The sequence below is a fragment of the Myotis lucifugus genome, unplaced genomic scaffold (genome assembly GCF_000147115.1).
Source record: "Myotis lucifugus unplaced genomic scaffold, Myoluc2.0 scaffold_29, whole genome shotgun sequence".
Classification (NCBI taxonomy): Eukaryota; Metazoa; Chordata; class Mammalia; order Chiroptera; family Vespertilionidae; genus Myotis; species Myotis lucifugus.
In genome coordinates, this window is record NW_005871077.1 from 7,339,750 (window position 1) to 7,352,871 (window position 13,122).

Genomic DNA, 13,122 nt, shown 5'->3' on the forward strand with positions numbered 1-13,122 from the left:
CTGGTTCTCGCATTAAAGATTTTCAATATCTTTTAGCAGTTTGATAAAAGCTGTTAAAATTAAATTCCAAACACAAGGCACTCATCCACACCTTAGGAGGCAAAGGTTATACTAATGTGGTCTCTCTTTATAGTCTTACCAAAAAGCAGAGGAAGTCTTTCAGACTACTTATACAAAAGTACTAATCCAAAATCACAAAGGGGGATTTTCCTCCCTTACTTCTCTCTCTCTCTCTCTCTCTCTCTCTCTCTCTCTCTCTCTCTCTCTCAGGAGTTAAGGTCAATCAGTACAGATATGGCAGTATGTTTGTTCTGCTGCTTAGAGCATCCACTTACTGCAACCCCAGAAATAAAACCACCCCCAATCTGCTAAAGGAAAGCCCTCAGTGGGCCCAAATGCCCATATATCATATGTATGCACAAAGATTGATCAAAATTAATATTGCACTGCATTACTGGGAACCCATAAAGAGACCACCCAGTAGCTCAAATGCTTGAGATAAAATACCTCATCTGGTTGTCATACCTGTTTAGTTACTTGTTTAAAACAACAAGCACCAAAATATTCAAGACCCTCAGCTCTCATTCAGAGATTTTAAGATTATTTCTTTAAATAATTTGTCATTTTCCTGAGGTCAATAGTCCATAGTGCTTATTTATTCACTAAGAAAATACTATAAAGGATGTTTACATACTGAGTATATGTAGTATGTAGATATTTAGTTAAATATATAATGCATAAGATACATGAAGGCACATACAGCTGTCCCCACTGTGGTCAGCTGAACTTGGTCGGTATTCCCCACGTAAATGAGCAGCTCTTACATACTAGTAAGTTACCTAAACACACACCCCATCAAACTAGAAGAGTGTGGGGAGGGAAGAGGTGGGACAGATCTAAAATGACAGCCATAGCAATGATAACTCAAGATTTTGGAAAGTAAAAAAATATTTCCATTCCCTATGGGCCTTGAGCTTACTCAGCACAGAGCTGGTCCCCAATCACCAAAACTGGAAAAACAAACTCATTCCTAGGTCTTGTTTGCCTTTATGAATGTTTAAACCGTGGTCACATCACCATGCCCGAGACTGGCCCAGGCCCCACCGCAGGAAGCAGCTCCTTCAGGTGTCCTGGTTCCTGCTCTTCAAATGGATGACCAGCCATGGCCGCCGGCCCACCTGGACATCTCCATCCACATGCAACCTCTCTCTTTAAGGACATACACACACACACACACACACACATACACACACACGGCAATTTCTGTGAACCAAACAAGACCTCTTTATTTTCCAAAATTATAAATCTACAAGTTATCATAACTGGCTGATGTAAGTAACCAGTGAGGCAAAATGTCCATGTGACCAACTTCCCCTGCTACCCTCCAACAATCAATCCAACATGCTTTCTGCTAAATTTCGTACAAAAACATAATGACTTATGGCCTGAAAATGTAGATGTCAAGGCAAGTATATTGACCAGGGTAAGGTGAGAGACAAGGCACAAGTACAGAGAGAACATTCTCCAGGCCAATAGTCAGCCTCACCTTTAGGATGGGATGGATGGTGGTTATAGGGGGTCTGGGAGCCTCATTCTCTATTTGTGTGGTGCCAGTGAAGGACCTGACCCTACCTTCCCCCAGCTGTCTGCTCAGGTAACTGACACCTGTAGCATTAGAGGAACTGCCAAAACACAGAACAAATCCTACTGCTCTAACTTCACATAACACAGGACTGGCAATTGTGCTTGGAATAATCGGGCACTTATATGTATTTAAACATAAATATAAGAGACTTAAAAAGTCACAGTGCTATCAGCTAAAAAAGAAAACAAACTGTTCTGTTAAGACCACAGCATCTGGCTCTTTGCTGATTTTACCTATTCTACTTCCTAAGTCTCCCTCCTCCTGTCCGTAACGTGCTCATGCCCAGAATCTAACTCCATAATCTGTGCCAAACAAACCACCACCACCATCACGTGATATCAGTTAGGAGACTGAGGGGCTGCTGTGCATGAGGCTTACTTAGCATAAAGGAATTAACTTTTAAAGGCTGGCACAAAACATACAGAAACAAAAGTAAACAAGGGATTTATGAGTAGTTTGATATAGATAATCATAGGTAATGCTGCCAACCCCAGCTTCTATGGCATTTACTCCAGGTAGAAAAACTCAGAATTGTTGTGTCTAATTTAGAGAGAAATTAAAAAGGGATTAGGTAAAGGTGTACATTTTGAAAATGAAAATCTTATGCAGTTAAAAGCTAATTATACTGATTATACACAAATATAAATTGTTGGTAGCATACAGTTGTAGAAAATGAACCTAGCAAACTATAATATCAAAACACTTATAGCATTTACATTGGTTCAAATATGAGTCAATTATAATTTTGATCGTGGCTTTTCTAATACACTGTTTGAGCATCTTTTTTCTTCCTATTAAATCTAAATGGTAACTAGAGCCTGTGGACAAAGGCAACTCAGGAAGGAACCCAGGAAGCGGTGGAGTTCTGGCAAAGGAGCCTGGGTTGTCAACCAAATAACCAGGCAGAACTTTCATCCCTAGAAGTTCTCCTGAGTCAGAAGCTACAGTTTTGAAATTTTGAATAAAAGGTTATTATTGCCTGTGTTGACCGCACCCCCCCTACACACACCAGTTCCATACTCAATGCATTTGCCTGTCTAGTTCCAGCTCGAGTTCTGTAACCTGCCCCTTTGTAATTAAAAAGGTAGTAGTTAACAGCTGAGCAATCGAAAACTATAAAAGGCTAAGTGAATAATATTAGTAGACGAAAAAAACTCTCCCTAAAGGAAGCAGAACAGGAAGAGCAAGGATAATAGGAAGTGGAGTGGGAAAAACTGTGGGAATATGTCCAAAGCATGTTGTTTTGGAACAAACAAAAACAATAGGGGAGTTATAAGAAACTATCCCCTAAATACTAAGGAGCTATTAACAGATGAAGCCAATCTATATTTGCTGATGCAGAAATATATCCAAGGTGCACTGGCAGAACAGTATGTATAGTAAGAAATATTTATGTGGGGGAGAGAGGGGTGGTTAAAATGCTCATATATGTACAGAGGTTTCTGGAAGGATGTCCACTCCTAAAAAAAAAAGATGATTGTGTTTTCCCTCCATGGGAGGGAAGGGGAATGGCATTCAGGGTATTTCTTTATTTTATTTTATACTTTACAGACATTCTTTTTCCATGAGCATGAACTAGATTTATAATTTAAAAAAAAAATAAACATAAAAAACTGAGGCTGTAATGGAACAGAAAACTTTCAGAGCAGGGCAGGTGCAAGGCTTTCTTTTTAATAAAAAGGAAAGAAACAAAACATGGCTAAAAGTCCCCTCACTCACAGTGAGTAAGTACACTCCAAATGTAACATGGAGAAGCTTTGTTTATCCGGATACCATTACATACTGAATGAAAGCTACAAAATATCTATAATGATAAAACCATAATATGCTAATTAGACCGGACATCCTTCAGGGCGACCTTCTGGACAAAGTCGGGGCTACGAGGGAAGCCTGGGTCCCGGGTGCCAGAGGGAAGCCAGTGCCGACAGCCGGGGGAAGGAAGGCCTACTCTCTCCACAATTTCATGCATTGGGCCTCTAGTAATTTCCATAATTGGAAGCCTTTCCATTTGTTAGGTGATTTCTAGTTAAGATGGAAGCTGTAGTGCTGGTAACAAAAGGCATCAAAAGGCAAAGAGGTGACATCCTGAATATGAATGACGAGAGGGCCAGCTGGCTGGCATTAATAAAGGCAACATACACAACACTGTTTAATGCCCAGCACCAGCTTGAAGAATGAGGTCCTCCATGAGATCCCGCAAAAGTTCCAGATCTTTGACAATGTCCCGATGTAAAACACTGCACCAAATAGAACTGCGGCCTGCAGGCGTGACATGACTTGCTCAAGCTTAAGTGTCATGCACTAAATAAGGCTTTCCCCCTGTTTGCTTGTACTGACACATTGCCTATACTCATCGTGTATGCATGGAAATGCTAAAGGCATGGTATTTCAGCTGCAGTACCAGAAAGGATTAGTAAGTCAATTTTTGCTATGGTCAGCTCTGGGCTACCTTTGTGAGTGAGAGGCACTGGGCATGATGGTTGGGGCTTGGGCACTGGGGCCAGACAATGGGCATGAGTCCTGATTCTTTCTTTTCCCAACATAGAAAAGTTAGTTAATCCTTTCTGTCTGTCCCTAGTGACCTCAGGGGTAAACTGAGGCTAACAGTGATAAGGATTCCCAACTTGACAGAGTTATTAAACTGATAAGAACAGATACTACACTTGATCTTAGCCAAAAGGCCGAGAAGCGATTGACAGAGTTATTAAAAGGACTAAGATAATAAAGCACTTAGTACAGTAGCTGGTATATAGAGCCAAGGCTCAAAATTATGTCACCTATTATCCTAAACACATCCATCAAGTCTGCTACACTGTTCATTTCTTGAGGTCAGCAACCAACGTGTAGAAAATACTCAATATATTTGTTTTAATTATTATATTTTCTATTAATTCAATTGGAAAGGATGATGTGGAAAGGGAAACAGATGTGTGACACCTGCTGGAATTTAGCAGATACTGTGCTGGACTTTTCTAAATATAATCTAACAATCTCCACATGAGCTGTGTGAGTAGATATTACACAGATAAATGGACCAAGTTTGGGCAGGTTCTTCCTCCCAATAATTCATTTTATTTTTATGACTCATAAATATTCAAGCGATAAAAAAGAACTCACTATCAGAGGCCTGCCACAGATTTTGGAAGTTCCACAATGGGGCATCTATTAACATTTAGCTCAATCCCATCCACAAGTGTTAGTTTAATTACAAGCGATTGTGTGTACAGGCCTTGTGGTGGAGACCAGTCACAGGGACAGAGAATTTCCTAATTGTGTGTTTGAATTCACTACAATGCTTTGTCACTAGGGTTTCTGCCCTTTAGAAATAATGTGCTTTGTTCTCACAAGTGCACCTGCCAACTGGAAAGAAAGCCAAGCAGACCTTTGCTGCAGAGTTGTGCTGCCCTCTAGTGGACTCTGCCAACACAGTATTTCTAAAGAAGCACAGAGCAATTGGGGAGGAAAAAAGCATGTGAAATAAGCAAGAGAGAGAAGGCCAGAAACAAATTAATGTAAGGAGAAGAAACAGAAAAAGTTAACCTAAGAAAATATAAAATGATTCTCTCCTAAAAAATGCAACTGTATTTTATGGGCATCAAATATTCAAGTTCACAGGCATGAAATACTCAAATCCCATAAATGTAGACATGTCTACACATATCTAAAACTTTTACCTACTGAAAAACTTTGGCAAAATGTATCTGTATCGATATGTGTGCAATATAACACACACACACACACACACACACACACACACACATACATTTATTGCACCCCACCATTCTTATACTGAAAAAAAACATTGGCAATTCAAAGTCCACAGAATACAATGGCTGTATTAATCTGGTAGACAAAGAAAACAAAAAAATAATTTGGACATTGTGGGGAGGAGGAAAGATGGAGAGTAAACATAACTAGGCTATATGATTCTTCATTTAAAATGCAGTCATTTACCAGGATTCAGAACTGATTAAGAAATATTTGACTGAAATTTAAGAACAATTAAAACTCAACAGGAAGTCATGAAGCTACCATTAAGGACTTGTCATGCTTTCTTTTTTACTACATATTAAAATTATACCAATAATTAAGATAAAATATGAATAATAAAATTTCAATAAATACATATCTATCAACATTTGAATCTACAAACAAAATGAACAAGCAGAACAGACTCATAGATACAGAGAACTTTTTGTTGGTTGCCAGGTGGGAAAGGGGTTGGGGGGAGGGAGGAGTGAAGGGTTTAAGAACTACACATTAGTTGTTACACAATAGTCATCATGGGGATGAAAATACAACATAGGGAATATAATAATTAATATTCTAATAATTAGGTGTGGTGCTGGATGGGTGCAGGATTTATTATAATGACCATGTATTAAGTTATGTAATGTCTGGTCACTGGAGTGTACAAAAAAAATAAAATAAAATTTTACCAAAAATTAGATTTGCTCCCTAAATTCGTAAGTAGTAAAATTTCATTTATAAAACTCAAATCAATTTTGGGGCAGGGATCAAAATAGGGAAATCAAGCCATGTTTTAGGATTATTCCCCATATTGATAAGTGGCTAACTGTAAAATGTTCAGTACATCTACAGAGTAGGAAACAGTTATGTCATCTGAGATACCTTACAAATGCTATTATGACACCTATAATAATTTTAATGACAACATTCTAAAATAAAATATAACTATTTTCACATCACAGACCTATTTCCTCTGGAAAGTACCACAGCCACAGTCTTGCTTGCCCTAGGTTCCTGCAATTATGCTCAATCACAACCTGGCAGTGACCTCTGCTGGATATTCTGTGAATAACACCCTAAAAAAAACAAAAGTATTGACTTTCATTTCTGAGTATTTTGAAATAAAAATACCACAGAACAGCTCAATTATTTAGTCTTATAACAGCCCCCTCAACCTGGTTTTACAAAACAGTTGAAAGAAAAGCTTAGGCTTTCAGTGGGTTGGTTTTCTTTCATTTGGAAATCAGTTGTAAACTGATTTATAACAATCCACAAACATCTCTTTCTTTGTATTCATGATTCAGAATTCTCCCTCCAGGGAAAATAAAATAAATTATTTCATAATTCTTAGAAGAGAAATATTAAATATTAAATATTATATTAAGTTATTTTAAATAATATTTCTTACTAGGCTTAAAGTCCTCATGCCTTTTAGCATATTTAAAATGTTCTCTGGTTTCAAATTCATTCTAGTTATGAAACAAGATATAATTAGGCATAAAATGGTTAAATAAAGTTGATACAAAACCTCTTCTTGAAGAAGTGTGCACAGGAAAATAAAGTATATATTATGACCACCACTCCTTTTAATACTCATAGGAACACGCTTTTCAACCAGTGATGTTCAACCATTTCATCTCATGGCACACACAAACTAATTACTAAAATGCTAAAGCACACTAAAAAATATATTTTATGACAGTCTTACCAAAAAATAGGTGTAATTTTGATTCATTCACACTAGACGGCTATTGTGTTGGCTGTTGTCATTTTTTTATTTGACCATCTAAGGGAAAAGAGGTCAGTGCCCCTGACTAGGCAGATACTGCATGTTTTAAAAATTCTTGCAGCACACTGGTTGAAAATGGCTGTTTTAAATAAACAAGACTGAAGCAGCCCATCAGTGTGGGGGAGGGTGCAGAGTGAGATCAGATCTAGGCTTCTCCACTCAGCAGAAGCCTCTGTTTCCTCAACTGTAAAGCAGAGGAAACAACAGTGACAGATCAAGTTGTTATGAGAATCCACATATATACCTCGCCAAGCACGTATCTCAAACTTGACAAACACTAGACTTTATATGAGCACATCCATATGGAGAGACGACAAATGAAAGACGACAGACGTCCCTCCACTTACTCCACAAAACATTCCAAGGTTCTATGTTGAGGGCCAAAGTCAATCCTAACCTCTTGGACTAGCATTCTTTGCCTTCCTCTTGTCCAATTTAAGAAAGAACAAGGGGAGTTGCAGCAATTAGCATAGATACTGCTCCAGACAGTGAGGGGCCCAGAAGTATCCCTGCCCCATCCTGGCCCAGGAGGTTTCATAATTCTAGGTGCCCACAAAAATCCTCCACTAAAAGGCATTTGTAGTGAGGATAATTTGAGAACATCAATCCAAATTTTAAATGTACACTCCCCTTGATCCAGCAATTCCATGGCCAGTTATATATTCTGCAAAATATATCCAAACAAGTTCAATACAGTGTTTTTTACAGAGAAAAAAGAGGATGAAGACAAAAACCGTGACATTGAATAAATACAGAATACTCTGTGATCATTGAAAAGAACAGAATGTGCTCATCAAGAAAGAGACCCAAATTACATATTAAATTTAGTTTACCTGCAGAAGCCTTTCTGTAAACTTAAAGTTTCTACAGCAATGCACCATGAAAAATGTTATTCATGATTAATTGTGGGGATTGAAATGGAAATGGAAATGGTAGGGCACTTCTATCTTCTTCCTTACCTTCTCCGGTGATGTATGACTTCGTCATCATGAGCACACTGTATTTTATAATTACACAAAGTCCAAAATTGAATTCTTACTTGTGTTAAAAATATCTGAAGCCAATGAGGAAACAACAGAAGCCGAAGCTGCCATGCAATGAAATCAGCCAAGCTGTACTCAGGCTTGCCAGAGCTCAGAGAGGCTGTGTGGTAGTAAGGTTTGGGCCAGTCTTTGCCTCTTCAGCAGAAGGCATAGTCCTCCCTGGGCTAACTTCTGAACAGGAGGAATCTAAGAGTACTTGAGTTCTATATTCTAGTCCAATCTTTCACTTAACAGTGGCAGGTTAAGTAATGATAACATGCACTACATAAGAGTCTCGGGGCCTCTAGATTCTCCTTAGAAGATCGTGTCCTGGAGATACTGGGCATGCACAGGAAACAGAGGACAGCAGGGCCATTCAGAACACATACTGCCCTCCCCCTTCCTCTCGCACCCCTGGCTCCAAGGGCCCTCAGCCTTGTATGCCCATGGGTGGGTGGCCATGAAAAGTGCTGGGCAAGCTTGGATGCAATTCCTCACCTCTGTGTCTGCCCCCTTGTCTATAAAACAGGACAATGAAACACTGCTGGTAGGCAGGTGCCTCCTGGGAACGGCTCAGCAGGTGATCACTGACTGAACCTTAATCCTGCCCTGTGTAACATTAAGTGTATGTTTATGGTGTGTTGAGAGGAGGGGAAAGGAGGGCAAGATGTGCTGGTCATGTGCTCAAAAGAAACAGAGAAGTACTGAGGTCCCACCTACAGCTGGGCAGACACCTACAGGAGCAAGTGTCCTTGGCTGACAAGCATATAGAAGCCCTTTCCCACACATCTGTGAAAAAGATTGAATGGCACTGTGTAAGTTCCATACAAATACCAATCTTTTCTTGAGAGACCCCTGTGCCTAGGCCCCAGCACCCACCCAATGGTCCCAGCCTTTCCTGCCTCCTCCAACCCTGGCACTGAAAATTGTCTCTCACTGCCTCTGTATCATCCTCCTGTCTCTCCACCCATCTTTCCAGCTACCCTTTAAACACGTTCAACTATCACCAAACTTCCCAAAATTATTCTTTCGCTTTCAACTCCCTCCCCCAAACCAACCTGGGCTGGATCCTCTTCCCTCTTCAGCCACAACCCTACTCAGCCATATCCCACTCTGCAATTTCGAATTCCTCACCTGCCCTTCCCTCTGCAGACATGTTGCCACGGCTTGTTCTGCCCTTGTCCACTCCCAGCAGAGGATCCAGCTCTCCACAGGGCCTCCATCCTCAAGAACACCTCTGCGGGTGCCCACCCGCAGGGGCTGGCCTTGAATGCTAGAGGCCCTCTTACCTTCATACCCCTACACTCTCCCTAGACAATTTCTTCTGTTCCTCGGTCACACCCAAGGTAATTTCTCCAGCCCAGATTTCTCCTCTGAGCCCCAAATCTAATGACCTGCTCAATATAGAAATTTGAGGGCCACACAGCATATCCACTCACAGTGTCCAAATCTCCCCTCATGATCACCCCCTCAGGTTCAATCTCATCCCCTTCTCTGTTGCACCAGCCAGAAACCTTGAGGCCAAAAAGGCGGACACCCTTCTCTCCTACGCCCTGGAGGAGTCATTCACCAAGACCTGTCAATTCCCCTCCTGAATGGCATCACTCTCAAATCCATCCTCTTCCCTCTCCTCTTCTCTCTCTAGATCCAGGAACCTCTTAATTGGCTTAATGACCTGCAATGGAGTTGCATTTTAAAACACACATCTGGGCCGAAACCTGTTTGGCTCAGTGGATAGAGCGTCAGCCTGTGGACTGAGAGGTCCCGGGTTCGATTCCGGTCAAGGGCATGTACCTGGGTTGCGGGCATATCCCGGGTGGGGGATGTGCAAGAGGCAGCTGATTGATGTTTCTCACTCATCGATGTTTCTAACTCTCTCTATCTCTCTCCCTTCCTCTCTGTGAAAAATCAATAAAATGTATTTTTTAAAACACACATCTGGTCACTCACTTATAAACCCCTCAATGGCTTCCTGCGATCTTATAATTGATCCAGAAACCTTAATATGCCTAGAAGGGTCTGAAATGTGTTACCAGCAGAGAAAACAGAATCAGCCTATCTAAAACAACATTCCACACCTCTGGCCACTATGTCCCTACCCTGTTTACTCAAGTCATCCACACTTAGCACCTCCTGATGTGCTGTTGTCTACTGCATTAATGTTCATCGTCCACCTTCATAATATAAATATCACAAGCACAGAAACTTGGCTTTTTCACTGTGCTGAGCAAAGCAGGTGCTGAGTGGATGGACTATCTCAGCCACAATCACTACCTCACCTGGAGTCTCCAAATCTGCTGCCCTTCCCAGCCCCAGCTGGACAGAACCTACTCCCCATCCTCCCTTGGACACCTCCCGCTTCCAGGCTTCCCTTCCCTTGTCCTTCACCTGGCAACTACTTTCCAATACTTTGGTTTAAAAATAGCCAACTTGAGGACAGCTTTGCTGACGAACCAGGATGAAGTTGAGTGTGCGTTTACCTGTCCTAACTGTACAGCTTCAGCTACATATAAGCAACACTCAGTTAGCGATGGTCACGTGTGAGCTCCATTATGCCAGGGGTTATGTGTCCTCCATACTGACTGGGGTTTATCTGGTGTCCCTTCCCCTCAACTCCCCCCCACTGCCCCGCCCACACAAACACACAGCTCATATACAGAAAGAGTTCAGGGCAGTTAGGCAAGGAAAAAAAATAAAAGACATCCAAATTAGGAAGGAAAAAGTAAAATTATCTCTGTGTACAGATGACATTGAAAGGAATTTGAGACAGGATAGGCAGGTTTAGGGAATAAAGAGGGTCCATGGGAGAGCAATGCATATGTGAAGGGCAGAAATACCTCCAAGTCACCAAAATGCTTATCATACTCTCACAGAGGATAGGGAAAAGTCACCGGGTATGGGAAAGGGAAACATATTTTCACAGAGGATAGAGGAATGTTGCAAGGGGGAGAGAGAAGGAGAGGACCACCATGTGGGTTTTGGACTTTGAAACTTATGTCCTGCAAAAGAGTGACCAATTAGGAAAGCACAGGGTCATAAAATGGGGAAGAGGTCTAATTAGAAGGGAGCATAGATTGACAAAGAACTTCCAGCCTTTAAAACCTTAGAAAAAGGGGCTTAGTTGGTTACCCCCTTGGGAACCTCTCCCTATGTGGGAGTTTGTATTTGCTTCCAATAAATTTCCACACTTTTAGTAACAAGTCCGTGAGTTTATTCTTCAAAGTTCGTGAGGACAAGGACCAATGGAAAAATCTGCACCCTGAACCCCACGTTTCAACATGATACTATATATACTATATATAGAAAACTTTAAAGACTTCACACAAAAAAACAGTACAAATAAGCAATTCAGTAAAGTTGCAGGATACAAAATCAACACACAAAAATTAGTTTTATTTCTATACATTAACAAGCTATCTGAAAAAGAAATAATCCAATTTATAATAGCATCAAAAACTTTTAACCAAGGAGGTGAAAGATCTGTACACTGAAAACTTTAAGACAATGATTTTTTTAAAAATTGAAGACACTAATAAATTGGAAGAATGAATACAATTAAAATGTCCATACCACCCAAAGCTGTCTATAGATTCAATGCAATTCCTATCAAAATTCCAATGGCATCTTCCACAGAAATAGAAGAAACAATCCTAAAATTCATGTGGACCCACCAAGATCCTGGATAGCCAAAGCAATCTTGAGAAAGAAGAATAAAGCTGAAGGTGTAGGAAATGGACCTCTGTGAGCCATCTCCAGCATGGTCAGCTTTTGATGGAATTTGCTGAATTTCCCAAGGGCAAAGAGAATGTAGGGGGGAGAGAAGGGGAACTAAGAACTATGCACATGGGCCAGCATCATGATGGAAACCCCTGAGGCGTCTGCCACAGCTAGGCAGGGGAAGTGGAGGCAGCTAGAAAGGCCTCAGCCCAATTTTTTTAAATAGCCCAATGGGAGGCAACCCCATAGTGCTCAGCCAATGAGCAACCGGAGGAGGGACTAAATAAATAGACTATGTTCTCTGCCCCAGGAATGTCTGTTTAATGGGATGGACACCCACTCTCAAGAACGTATTCAAAGTCTCGTTTTCACCATACTTCTGTCTCTAAGTCCATTATTTGAATTCGGACGGGTGATCTTTTCTCCCAGAGGCATCACACCTCTTGATATTAAACTATACTACAAACCTATAATAATCAAGACAGTATTATACCTGCATAAAAACAGACACATAAACTAATGAAACAGAATCAAGAGTTCAAAACTAAACCCTCATATACACAAGGTAATATTTGACAAGGGAGCCAAGAATTCACAATGGAGGAGACAGTCTCTTTGATAAATGGTATTGGGGAAACCGAATATTCACATGCAAAAGAATGAAATTGGACTACTACCTTACATCACTCACAAAAATTAACTCAAAATAGAACAAAGACTTAAATATAGGACCTCAAACCATAAAACTACTAGAAGAAAACATAGGAAAAAATATCCTTGTCATGGGTCCTGGCAATGATTTTTTTTTTTTTAACACCACAAGCAGCAAAATAAAAATAAGTCAAACTACATCAAATTAAAAAGCTTCCACAGAGCAAATGAAATAATCAACAAAATAAAAGGCAATGTATAGAATAAGAGAAGATATCGGCAAACCCGGTATCTGATAAGAGGTTAATATCCAAAACACATAAGGAATTCATACAAGTCAATAATAAAAAATAAAATAATAACCCGATCAAAAATGGGCAAAGGATAAGAACAGACATTTTCCCAAGAAGACATACAAATGACCAATAGGTACATGAAAAGGTGATCAACATGACTAATCATTGGGGAAATGCATACCCAAACTACAATGATACATCATCTCATCCCAAGAGAAGAGAGAAATGCACAGGAAGATGAGAAAAAGCAGA

General features: G+C 40.3%; 1 protein-coding gene and 1 pseudogene across 23 annotated transcripts in view; both read right to left on the reverse strand.

The window, feature by feature from the left end:
* Positions 1-13,122, reverse strand: part of PARD3 (par-3 family cell polarity regulator) — a 724,129-nt gene that overhangs the window by 571,520 nt on the left and 139,487 nt on the right. The window lies entirely within an intron of this gene.
* LOC111825515 lies at positions 4,191-4,338 on the reverse strand (annotated as a pseudogene).